The following is a 13260-nucleotide window of genomic DNA, read 5'->3' as shown; positions in this document are numbered from 1 at the left end:
AAATTATTATAAAAAAACATTAGATTTAACACAACATAAAAACTTAACAACAATAAAAATGCAAAAGATAAAAGAATATTTCCCCCCCTTCTTATTCCCTGGTATATTTACATTGCTAGAAGACTTCCTTGACACCTTCCAATCTGAATTTCATCAGATTCCCATCTGATGAGCAGTTCCCATCATAACACATATTTAGCATCAATATCCTCTTTCATTACAAACTTCTTATCCTTTCTTCCAATTGTAATCCATAATAATCATTATTATTGGTCTATCTCTATCTCTTAGCCTCATCTGTTACTTCTAGGCGTTTCTTATTTTATCTCATAGTTTACCACTTGCGAAATCTTCAGCTCCTGCTTTCAATTACGACAAACAAGGCACAGGAGCCCTGCTTGGGAGGGGGGGGCACAGGAGGGCAACCTGACAGACAGAGCAACTCCAGAGGCAGCAGCTCAAGTGCACCCCCCCCCAGCAGCCAACTCTGCCCCCTCACTTGTTGGCTCGCCTGCCTCCGTTCCGCCCCGTCTTCTTCCCTGCCTGCCTCCTCTAGCTGAGAGCGAGGTGGCAAAGCGTGGGCACTGGGGCAGCCTGCCCCCACCGTCACCGCTTTGGTTTGCCTCAATTAAATATCCACACCCCAATTAAATACCCAATCATAATACTTCAATTAAAAAAATAAAATAAAAAAGATCAAATAATAGTCCAAATTGTATTTATTAATTTCTTGGGGCTCCCCACGGTCTGGATCTCTGGAGCAGATCTCCACATCTTAGTTCTGCTTCTCCTTGTGCTTTCCATATTTTCCACATTTTGTTTCCATTTTTCCACATCTCGATATTTGTTGTTGAGTTGTTTAGTCGTGTCCGCCTCTTTGTGACCCCTGGACCAGAGCATGCCAGGCCCTCCCGTCTTCCACTACCTCCCGCAGTTTGGTCAAACTCATGCTGGTAACTTCGAGATCACTGTCCAACCATCTTGTCCTCTGTCGTCCCCTTCTCCTTCTGCCCTCCATCTTTCCCAACATCAGGGTCTTTTCCAGGGAGTCTTCTCTTCTCATGAGGTGGCCAAAGTCTTGGGAGCCTCAGCTTCAGGATCTGTCCTTCCAGTGAACACTCAAGATTTTTTTTGGAAAATCAATAAAAATGATTAAAAATAAAATAAAATCCACACCCCAGGATATTTCCCCTATCAGCTCTTTTCCACCTGAGCCTCACCCCCATACCTAAAACCCAGACATCCTGCAGTGTGCCAGGATTGTGACTCCTGCCCTCAGGAAAAAAAAATAGCTCCCCCCCGATGCTTAGGTGCCCTGAGGGCTCTGCGGGACCCCCAATCCTTGAAATGAAAAAGGGAGGGGCTCAGGAACCCTGAAGGGAGCAGGCGGGGAGGGGGCTGCACAGGATCCAGAAGCTCCTTCTCGCTGATTCCCCCCCCCCCATGAAGTTCCTTTAAGACCCCACATTGCAGGGAGCAGGCTCACCTGCAGCGAAACAAAATGCAGCTGCCCTGGTCGAGTGGAGCCAGGCTGGGGGGCACCGTGGGGACCCCGGAAATGCGCCCATAGAAGAAATGCGCCTCCCCAGTTGGAGGCAGCCCTCCTTCTGAAACACCAAGAGAGTAAACGGACAGATCTCTGAATGGAGAGGAGCAGAAAGCGGAGTCCCCTCAAGATCAGTATTGGGACCTGTGGCTTTTCAACTTGTTCATAAATGATCTAGACTTAGGAGGGAGGGAGCAAAGTTTGCTGATGGCAGTAAATTGTCCCAGGGTTCATGAGTGAAGGTGGGCCCCCCGGGAGACTTCCCTGGTACCTGCAACCCCTCCTTTGCTCTCTTGAAATTAGGCTTCGGGGAAAATCTCCCATTCAATTTCAGTATTTCAAGTTTTCTTCAGAACGCGCAGGGCAGGAGGCAGCGATGACGTTCTGGTGAAGAAGCAGTACTTGGAGATCATGCGGTGGGGGGGGGGTGACAGAGTTTGGTGCAAAAACCAAAGGTGCTTTCATCTAAAATTATACTCACCATTGTGAGATGTTGCCTTATTTCATTATTATAATGTTTTACATACAAACACCAGAACTTCACATATACCTCATGCTTTTAGGAATGATTTCCTACTGAGTTCATTGCTCAGAGTGGACTCTGAGAGGAAGAAGTCCCACACTCCATACATCTAAATGGGTTCTCCCATGTGAGAGTCCCTAGATGTTCCTTGATCACTCTATTATAAATAAAACATCTTTTGCAGTCTTTTCATTTAAACTGCTTCTCCCCTCTGAGTTTGTTGATGGTTTGAAGGGTTTCAACTCTTAAAGTTCTTCCTGTCCATAAGTCTGTTGATTTTGAACTTCCACTAAGAGTGAACCTCTATCTACTTTCCTGATATTTATATGGTTTGTCTTTTGGGTGAGTTTGTTGACAAAAATCAAGGGTTCCACTCTGACTGAAGCTCCTTCCACACTCCATACCTTTGAATGGTTTCTCCCCTGTGTATCTGCTGATGTTTTCTAAGATTTCCACTCTGAGTGAAGTATTTACTGTACTCCATACATTAAAATGCTTTCTCCCCTGTGTGTGTCTGTTGATGTTTCCTAAAACATCCACTATTACTAAAACTCTTTTCACACTCCATACATTGAAATGGTTTCTCCCCTGTGTGTGTCCGTTGATGTGTTCTAAGTTTTCCATTATCACCAAAGGTCTTTCCTCACTCCATACATTTATATGGTTTCTCCCCTGTATGAGTCTGTTAATGTTTTTTAAGTGTTCCACTCTGACTGAAGTCCTTTCCACACTCCATGCATTTAAATGGTTTCTCCCCTGTGTGTCTCCGTTGATGTGATCTAAGGTTTGCACTCTGACTGAAGCTCTTTCCACACTCCATACATTCATATGGTTTCTCCCCTGTGTGAGTCCGTTGATGTGATCTAAGGCTTCCACTATCACTAAAACTCTTTCCACACTCCATGCATTTAAATGGTTTCTCCCCTGTGAGTCCATTGATGTGATCTAAGGTTTGTACTCCGACTGAAGCTCTTTCCACACAGCATACATTGAAACGGTTTCTCCCCTGTGTGAGTCCGTTGATGTATTCTAAGGCTTCCACTATCACTAAAGCTCTTTCCACACTCAATACATTTATATGGTTTCTCCCCTGTGTGTGTCCGTTGATGTCTTCTAAGGCTTCCATTATCATTAAAGCTCTTTCCACACTCCATACATTCATATGGTTTCTCCCCTGTGTGAGTCTGTTGATGTTTTTTAAGGTCTGCATTCTGACTGAAGCTATTTCCACATTCTATACATTTATATGGTTTCATCCCTGTGTGAGTCTGTTGATGTTTTTTAAGGTGTCCACTCTGACTGAAGTCCTTTCCACACTCCATGCATTTAAATGGTTTCTCCCCTGTGTGAGTCCGTTGATGTGATCTAAGGCTTCCACTATCACTAAAACTCTTTCCACACTCCATGCATTTAAATGGTTTCTCCCCTGTGTGAGTCCGTTGATGTCTTCTAAGGCTTCCACTATCACTAAAGATCTTTCCACACTCAATACATTTATATGGTTTCTCCCCTGTGTGTGTCCGTTGATGTATATTGAGGGTTCCACTCTGACTGAAGTTCTTCCCACATTCCTTGCAGGTAAAACATTTTCTCTCTCTGTGAGCCCGCTGGTGTATTCTAAGTTTTGCATTCAAACAGAAGCTCTTTCTGCACTCCATACCTTTAAGTGGGTGATCCCCTGTGTGAGTCCCTTGATGTGATCTAAGGTGTGCACTCCGATTGAAGCTCTTTCCACAATCCATACATTTAAATCGTTTCATACCGATGTGAGCCTGTTGATGTCTTCTCAGGCTTCTACTAAAACGGAATCTCTTTCCACACTCCATACATTTATATGGTTTCTCCCCTGTGTGAGTCCGTTGATGTTGTCTAAGGTCTCCACTCTGACTGAAGCTCTTTCCACACTCCATGCATTTAAATGGTTTCTCCCCTGTGTGAGTCCGTTGATGTTTCCTAAGGTCTCCACTCTGACTGAAGCTCTTTCCACACTCCATGCATTTAAATGGTTTCTCCGCTGTGTGAGTCCGTTGATGTTTCCTAAGGTTTCCACTATCACTAAAGCTCTTTCCGCACTCCATACCTTTAAATGGGTTCTTTCCTTTTTGTGTTCCTTGATGTGAACTGTGTGCTCATTCAGTGAAGCAGATTCCACATTTCACACATTTTAATGGCTATTCCTAATGAAACGAAAGGTGCCTTGTCCCCTGCAATTCTGTCTTCTCCATCACCTTTTTCAGAGTGGGCAAAAAGGAAATCCTTTTTGGGTTTCAGGAAAGAGAACACAGGAAAAAAAGGACACATCAACCGCCATTAGCACCTTCTCTTATTTCAACATCTCCCACATTCTCCCATGTCCTCCCCATGTTCACAATTTTTAGGAAATGAAAATGGTAAGGTGTCAAATGGTAGCAATGCATCAGCAACCTTTCATAATCCTCAATCATCTTTAATAACACAGCATGATCTTGGAATACCGTTGTCCTCTGAGACTGCCTTTCAAATCAAGTGGTTGCCCCCATTTCCACCTCTAGTTCTTCATGAATCACCTGCACAGACCCACTGACCTCAGGAGGTCCATATGGACTATTTTGGGAGACCCAGGCCTTCATCTCTTCCAGGGACTGTGGTCTGGGTCAGTCAGAGAACTAGTGACAAGGCTTGGTGCTTGGGGTCCAAAGAATGGGTGCTCAGGGAAGCTCCTGTTCTTGGAGATGGACCTCTGTCTAAATGCCTCACATTGCATGGAGAGAGCAGGAGAAGCAGAAGGAAAGCAGATGGCAAATGGGAATCCCAGACGGAAACACCCACCCCAATGGTTCTTTATAATGATGATGTGCTGCCTGATCCTGTGCTTGTCTTCTGACAGAGGACTATCCTAATCTGGCACTGAAAGGCAGGATATTCAGGGCAGGGAGATAACTGTACTTAATGGTAGGTAGCCATATTGGTCTGATGCAGTTGAAGTAAAAAAGTAACAAAAATATTCCAGTAGAACCTTAGGGTCATGGGAGAAAAGCAATGAGAAACCTAGACAGCATCTTATAAAGCAGAGACATTTTAAGGTCTCTGCCAACAAAGGTCCGTATAGTTCAAGCTATGGTTTTCCCAGTTGTGATATATGGAAAGGAGAGCTGGAGAATTTTTTAATTTTGTATTTCAAATATGTCCAACCAACACGGCTACCTATCTGAATTTAGATGTCATGGGGTGTTGGGCAGCAGTAGTTCCTGGACATGTCCTGCACCTTCTGGGGTCATTTTTCCACCCTTGGTCCCCACCCTGCACTCAGCTCTCACCTGTGGCTTCCAGAAGCTGTCAGCAGGCAACAGGGCTTCAAGCAACGGCTTCAACCGGCCCGCTAAACCAGGTGTGGAAAGCTGATGGGTCTCAAATCCTTGGGGGGCTGGGGAATTCTGCTGCACCTGAAGTCAAGCCCTGGTGGATGGAGAGGAGGAGAACAACCGTGAATCCCACAGTCCAGAAGGCAGATTCTGCCCGTGCGGAAGAGGAAAGTGAAGGGCAGGTGGGGCACGTCCACCTGGAGTCTTGTTATCTAGTCCCAGGGTTACTCTGACATTGAATTATATATGAATTACAGTATTGAAATGCGCCTGCTCCCACTTCCTATTCTGATATTACTCTACTCTGCTTGGCTGTTGCTTACTTGAGTGCTGTTTTGGCCCCTGCCTTGGCCGTGTGGACCTGAAGGAGCATCTTCACGCCCATCGCTCAGTCAGGACAGGGAGGTCCTCCTCCGAGGGTCTTCTGCTGGTTCCCTTGCTGTTAGAAGTGAAGTTCCAGGGAACCAGGCAGAGGGCCTCCTGCCCCATGGAATGCCCTCCCTTCAGAGGGCAAGGAGACAGGCAACCATATGACATTTAGAAGACAGCTGTAGAAGACAGCTGTAGAAGACAGGTTTTTAATATTTGATGTTTTACTGTCATGTATATGTACTGTAGGGACGCGGGTGGCTTTGTGGGTTAAACCACAGAGCCTAGGGCTTGCCGATCAGGAGGTCGGCGGTTCGAATCCCCGCAACGGCGTGAGCTCCCGTTGCTCCTGCCATCCTAGCAGTTTGAAAGCATGTCAAAGTGCAAGTAGATAAATAGGTACTGCTCTGGTGGGAAGGTAAACGGCATTTCTGTGCGCTGCTCTGGTTCGCCAGAAGCGGCTTAGTCCTGCTGGCCACATGACCCGGAAGCTGTATGCCGGCTCCCTCGGCCAGTAAAGCGAGATGAGCGCCGCAACCCCAGAGTCGGCCACAACTGGACCTAATGGTCAGGGGTCCCTTTACCTTTACCTATATGTACTGTAAGTTGCCCAGAGCGGCTGTGCGAAAAGAAGAATACTATAACGCCTAGAGTGGTACCTCGGGTTACAGGCGCTTCAGCTTACAGACTCTGCTAACCCAGAAATAGTACCATTTGTTAAGAACTTTGCTTCAGGATGAGAACAGAAATCGCACAGCGGCAGCAGGAGGCCCCATTAGCTAAAGTGGTGCTCCAGGTTAAGAACAGATTTTTTGTAGTTATTTTGGAATTTTTACTGCTAAATTAGCTTATGAAATATTATGGGTGGAGAAAATCACAGGGTTGCCGTAAATTATAATCCCACCCACAAACTCTCATTCATATACATTCTGTAAATTTGGGGAGGTCACACACCTCACCTGTGCTAATACTGGCAGTCTCTGGCCTCCACAGGCAAACCCGGTGTGTAGAGCCTCCAGCCGCAGGCACTGTCTATCATGAAAATGGGTCCTTTGACTGGGAAGATTCATGCAGTCGCTGTCATCGGATGATGAAGGATTGTATCTCAGCTTGTCAGTCACTCTGACATTGCCTACGAAGAATAAGAGGAACAGAAATGCTTTGGAGGTGCAACTTCTGTATCAAGCCTGAGAGCCATTCCATGGACTCTGCACCCCTGTTTCTGAGGACAGGTGTACATTATCCTCATCCTCAGCGGAAAAGACAATAAAGATGGAAGCCTGAGAGAGAGGAAAAGGTTTCTGGCTGCTTCCTGGGTGGGATTGTGGAAAGAAAGAGCCGCTTCTGAGGAGGCCTCCCCCCTCCCCTCTTCCTCTGGGGATTTCCTCTCCTCTCCAGGGGACCAGAGGTTGGACTGGGCAGAAGGGCTGCGTCTGGACAGGGCAGGAGCTTATGGGATGGGAAGAGGATGGATGTTGCAGGATGGAAAGATGGGGGGACAGGACCCCCACTTTCCAGGGATCCCTCTCTGGTCGCCTTGAAGGGGGGTGTCGATTGCTGGGCGGGAGGGAGAAGCCAAGGCGGCCCCTCCAGAGAATCCCCAAGGAAGCCACGATGGAGACGTGTCCCCAAAGACTGGTCTGCCTAGCTCTCTCACCCTCGCCAATGCTGCCCTTCCTCCCGCCCCCCCCCCCACGTCATTGACCCCCTCTCTTTCTCCCGGAGTCTCCCCTGCATCCAGAGGCTTCCTTGGCTCACCCATCTCTCCGTCCCTAATGCCCCCCCCAAGATGAGCCGGGGAGGGACAGGGGGGTCTCTATCCAGGCGCCTCCCGCACCCCTTAACCCTTTCCTGGCCCGCTTCTCCGCGCCCCAGGGAGTCCTCGTGGGTGGGCGCCCCATCTCCGCCCCTTCGCAGCACGCGTGCAGGCGCTTGGGGGAGCTGGCGGGGGTCTCTGGGTCCTTTTCTCCCCTCTCCCCCCCCACTCGCGACCCCTTTACCTTTTTGTCCTCGCTCCCGATTCTCCTTTCCTGCAACATCCACGTTGGGCGGGGATCCTCCTCTTCCCATCCTCCTCCCCTTTCCGAAAGCGCCCCCCCCCCCGAGCTACGGGGCAGAGCAGCAATCCGGAGTGGAAGCTCCACTTCCGGGAGAAGCAGGCAGGGTGGGAGGGGGGCTTCCCCCCCGCATTACCGGAGCAGAAGCCGGATTGGAGGAGGAGGAAGAGGAGGAGCCATGTATTTGGGGGGGGTGATTTGGGATTGTGTGGGCGGGATGAGAGAAGGATGTGCCGGGAGGGGAGGGAAAGTGTTGAGCGGGTGGGGGAGGAGGAGGAGTAGAAATCCCCCCCCGTCTTCCTTCTGGGGATCAATAAAGGGGGGAAGGCCTGATCCCGACAATCCAACAGCGAAGTCACAAAATGAGTTCTGCATGGAAATCAGATCAGACTCCGAGTTCGTGTTTTGGCAACATGACAGGTCTGTCTGTCCGTCGGGATGCCTGAGGATTCCTGCTCGCTGCCTTTTCCTGGCCAGCCTGAGAGATCACTGGAAAGGGAGGATTTCTTGACTCCAGAATCCATCACCGCAGACCCCTTTCATTCAGGCCTAGAGATCTGTTCTTTGGACCAGTCTGCTTGGATCATACTGATCTTGATTGTCTTCTGTCTGGGATCATCTGGGCAGGGCTCCTGCAGATGTGCTGAGACAGTGAAGGGATTATGGCTGACCCCCCTTTGTTAGTTCTTGTCATATGGAGTAAAATAAAAATGGAACAGTGCAAATCCGATGTATGGTTGATTTTCTATGAATTTATAACAGAAATGTGGCGTATGTAGTGTGTGTGTGAACTTTGTACAAACAGAATGATGGGGGGGGGTTCCTGCTACAATGTGGATCCTCAGTGGATCATATCTGGATCATCACTGATGGGGGGGGGAGCTCAGGAAGAACCTCCTGCCACGTGACTGGGGGAGTCTGGAGGCTGACGGGGGGGGGGGTCAGACAGGGCTGCTGTTTTGCTCTCTGTTCTGTTTCAGCTCAGGTTTTCCTGGCAGAAGTTCTATTTCATCAAGAAATGGGAGGATTCATTGAGGAAACGGGGCTAAGCGAAAGCATCTGTTGCAAAGAGGCAAATGTGTCTACTTTGTAACCATCCAGGGAGTTGTGTTGCAAAGGCCATTTGCAGAAAGGTTTTGATAAGGAAAATTCTGGTATGAGAGTCTACTCCAGTGTTTCCCAACCTTGTGCCTCCAGCTGTTTTTGAACTACAACTCCCATCATCCCTGACTAGCAAGACCAGTGGCAAGGGATGATGGGAATTGTAGTCCAAAAACAGCTGGAGGCACAAGGTTGGGAAACACTGGTCTACTCAACAGCTCAGCTCATCAGGGTCCGAGTCCGCTGCGGGTCCGTGCGGTCCGTAAAAGAAGGAAATTCCAGCGAAGCAATTTGGAGCAAAACAGCAGTCAGTAGACTGAGATTCTTTATTGTTGTGCAACAGGTTCAACAACAGCGAGTGATCCCAGAGCAGGGGGCGACATTGACATTTAAAACTTTCCCACCATATCGGGGAATTCAGTTCTCACAGCATCACCAATATATCTTTTTGCAGGGCCTGCAAGACGGAGCTGTTCTGCCTGGCCTTTCGCCAAAGCACAGTCCGACCCCCCCCCCCCTCTGTAATCTTCATAGAACCCTAACCCGATGGTTGCCATTAATTTGATTCTGAATTGATTCTAGAATGTACTTTAATTAATTGACTGTGCAATTTTCTGTACACTGGGCTATTTTTACCTGTTGTTAGCCACTCTGAGCCCGGCTTTGGCCAGGGAGGGTGGGATACAAATAATAATAATAATAATAATAATAATAATAATAATAATTATTAATTATTACAGTGGGATGAAGATCATATGAACTTAAGGCATTTGCAAACAACCTGGTAATAATGGTAGAAGCCCACTGGAAAGTATACCAACGGTGTTCAACAAGATTAATCAATTTGGCCAAGTCGCAGGTGTTAAATTGAATAAAAATTGAAATAAATTGTTGGTAAAAATATGAGACAACAGAAGAAAAATGAGTAGAGACAGATAGCAGAGCTGGGGATAGAAAAGATGGTGAATTTTTTTTTGGAGTGTTGCAGACAACAAAAAATATAAACATTTTAAAAGATCATTATTGGTAATGAAAAATTCTGGGGTGAGAGACGACTCAACAGCCGAGCTCGTCGGGGTGCTGCTCCCCCACGGGTCCGTGTGGTCAGTAGAAGAAGGAAGCTCCAGCAAAACAGCGGTCAGTAGACCATGATCCTTATTGTTGTGCAACAGGTCCCCACAGGAGTAAGAACCCCGAGTAAGGGGTGACCCCCCTCTTTTAAAACTTCCCACAATATCCCAGAATACACTTGGAGCAGCATCACTGAGACATCATCACTACATCACTAGCATGTCACAAAGGGGGAGGGGTCTACAAGGGTGACACAAGTCCAACATTAGGTCTCTTTATCAGGCCCCTTTCCCAACACCTCTTAACTCCCCATCACCGGAAGAACAATAAAACTCTTGACATCTCCTTGCCCTCAGGACTGGTCTGGAGATGGGCTTCCAGAACACCTGGCTTGCTCAACTGCCTCTGCAGATGTCCATTGTTTCCCCTGGTCACTCCCTGGATGGGGGTCCGTGTCTCTGCTCTTACGCTTGGGGGATTATGGCGGGATGCCCTGTTCCTGCTGCCTGTTAGAATTCCAGCTCCGTGATTGCAGTCATGGTATTTTTGTCTATCACATGATGGTGTATGTTTTGACTCCACAGTGGGAAGTGATGGAGACTATGTTCCTGAAGTGAGACTATTGTCCTTTGTTCTCTCTCTTTGCTGTCTGATGCTAGAGAGAGAGGGAGCCGTGTTGCAGTGCTCCGTGTGTGTTTATATGTAAATAAAGTAGATTAGCCAAAATGCTGAGTTGCTGAGCTCTGTTACGCAAACTGCAAACACTCTGCAGATCCCTAAGTGTGCCGGTGTCTGTTGGCATCAGTTGCTGTGAAGCTTTTGAAGCTCCCGAACGAATGACCAGGAGGGAGAGAACATGCCAGTCGGGCATGTGTCTCTACCAGGATCCTACTCGAGTGTAGGACGAGCGCTTGACACTGCCGATCTGATTTTCTGCTTCTTGGTTCACGGAGGGAGGTGGAGCCCAAATTCCCCTTTCTATAAGGAGCAAAATGGCGTTGGAATGAGGAGAGTCACTTAAAGTATGGATTTTCTACACATTTATAAAGCTAGGTATCTTCCCTGAGCTGTCAAGTCGAATGGATACATTCAGGCATAATATTTGCAACATTATCATCATGGCTTCCCCAGTAGCCAAGGCTATGTTAAAAACTAGGCTGTGGGACATAGATCTCCAGGAACTAATCTCAGCTGCGGAAAAAACATGGTCCCCTCTTTATTTTCGACTCTCTAGGGTGCAGGAATTTAACCTTAATTATTTACAATTTTTGTTTAACCCGCAAGAAAAAAGGGCTTTTTCTCTGCCTAGGTTCAAGTCTAATCCTTCTAACCTCCTTTGGGGCAGGTTTGTGGGTTTGGCAGAAGGAGATAGGATCTGCCCATGCGATGCCCACCTGGTGGAAACTCTAGCTCACATGGCCCTTAAATGCAAAATCTATGATGTTATTTGCCAATAATTTTTAGACCACCTATGCATTCCAACATGGAAACCAGAGAAGGAGGTGGTAAGCTTCTTATTCCAGGGGAGAGACCAGGAGCTCCCCAAGACAGTAGCTAAGTTCCTCTTGTTAAGTCGTGGGTTGACATAGCAGCCGGCACAGCGATCTCTTCAAGTAGCTCTTTATTATGGTAAGCTGGAATAGAACTGACTGCGAACAGCTCAGCCGGCCTGTATTTATAGGCAGCCGGCTGTCAACATTGTAACCACAACAGCCCAGAGTTCCCGCCTAAAATAACTGGCGCGGACCTGAGTGAAAACTATCTACAGACCTGAGTGAAAACTATATACAGTATCCCCCTGTTGGCCCAGGGTGAAACTACACTACATAACACCCCTCCCCACCGAGATAAGGCGTTAGTTACCATCGTAATGGTTTCCTTATATACAGCACTACGCGTAATGGTTCAATTAGGCACAAAAGCATATCGGTTACATTTCCCATACTTAGACCAACAGTGATAATTGTCCAACAACATAGTCCTTTAAATGAGTTGGGCGCTTGGAAACTCTGCCAGACCGCCGGGGACTGGTAGCCAAGTCCGGAGGGCCACACAGTTCTCGCTGAGGCTGTGGTGCGACCCTAGGTGGCGTTGGAACCAACTCCCCTGGATCCGCTGCTGTGAGTGGAGCCTCCGCAAGTGGAGTGGTCTGAGTCTGTTCTGAAACGGCTTGGTTCGGCTCCACGCTGGCAGTTTGCGAGGGAGGTGTAGGTGGGGCCTCGCCATCTGTACGTGTCTCTTCTGGAGCCGCAAGCGCAGTTGGGGGCACCTCAGTAGTGTCCAAGTCCCCAACCCTGCGCCTAAGCTGGTCTATGTGCCGTCGCCACAAACGTCCGTCTTCGAGTGCCACCTGGTACGAGCGAGGTCCAGTGACTCCCACTACTGTGGCTGGCACCCAAGGGATGTCCCCCACATAGTTCCGGGCAAAGACCTGGTTTCCTGGGACAAATGACCGTGGTGCGTTGGCACAGCCTGGGGGTTCAGCCATGGCAAAGTCTGGGTGTAGCCGGTCGAGCGGTGACCTGAGGCGGCGGCCCATAAGCAGTTCCGCAGGACTCCTCCCTGTGGCCGCATGAGGGGTGATGTGTTGCGCGAACAAGTATTCGGCGACCCGCTCATGCCAGTCTCCCCGGTCCAGGCGCGCCAGTGCCTCTTTTGTCGAGCACACCATTCTTTCCGCTTGCCCGTTGCTGGATGGATGAAAGGGTGCTGTTAGGGCATGGCGGATGCCCAGTCCCAAAAGATACCGCTCAAACGTGCCTGACGTGAACTGCGGTCCGTTGTCAGAGACAAGGACATCAGGACACCCATGCGTTGCAAACAGGCCTCGCAGCACCCGGATGACAGCTTCGGTAGTGGTGGAGGGCATCAGGGCGACCTCCAGCCATTTGGAATAGGCGTCCACCACTACCATAAAGGTCCGGCCGTGAAAGGGGCCAGCCAGATCGATGTGCACCCTCGACCAGGGTGTCTTTGGCGTCTCCCAGGTGTGTCCCTTAGCTGCCGGTGGTGCAGGCCTCGACTCCTGGCACGCTTGACAGGCGGACACCCAGGCAGTGATGGCATCGTCCATATTAGGCCACCAGACGTAACACCGAGCCAACGCCTTCATTTTGACGATTCCCGGGTGGCCAACGTGCAGAGCCTCCAGGACGCGCTGACGGAGTCCCTGGGGAATCACGACGCGGTCTCCCCACAGCAGACAGCCGCGATGAGCTGAGAGTTCATGTTGTCTGGTTGCGAAGGGCTGGA

The 13260-nt window shown here is 48.8% G+C and overlaps 1 long non-coding RNA gene and 1 pseudogene across 2 annotated transcripts in view; both read right to left on the bottom strand.

Annotated features, from left to right (window-relative positions):
* Positions 1-701: 701 nt before the first annotated feature.
* The window catches only part of LOC114605713 (uncharacterized), a 33621-nt pseudogene continuing 21062 nt past the window's right edge, over positions 702-13260 (bottom strand). Inside the window, exon 6 of the transcript XR_013394492.1 lies at positions 702-4149. The product of XR_013394492.1 is annotated as an uncharacterized LOC114605713 (transcript). The remainder of the gene's footprint in view (positions 4150-13260) is intronic.
* On the bottom strand, positions 4491-8071 carry LOC144329057 (uncharacterized). The gene is made up of 3 exons (XR_013394490.1): positions 7780-8071; positions 6739-6911; positions 4491-5504 (listed from the first exon to the last, which is right to left on the bottom strand). It is a non-coding gene; the product is annotated as an uncharacterized LOC144329057 (long non-coding RNA).

This window comes from Podarcis muralis, chromosome 10 (genome assembly GCF_964188315.1).
Source record: "Podarcis muralis chromosome 10, rPodMur119.hap1.1, whole genome shotgun sequence".
Lineage (NCBI taxonomy): Eukaryota > Metazoa > Chordata > Lepidosauria > Squamata > Lacertidae > Podarcis > Podarcis muralis.
This window is presented reverse-complemented; position numbering and strand designations above follow the sequence as displayed.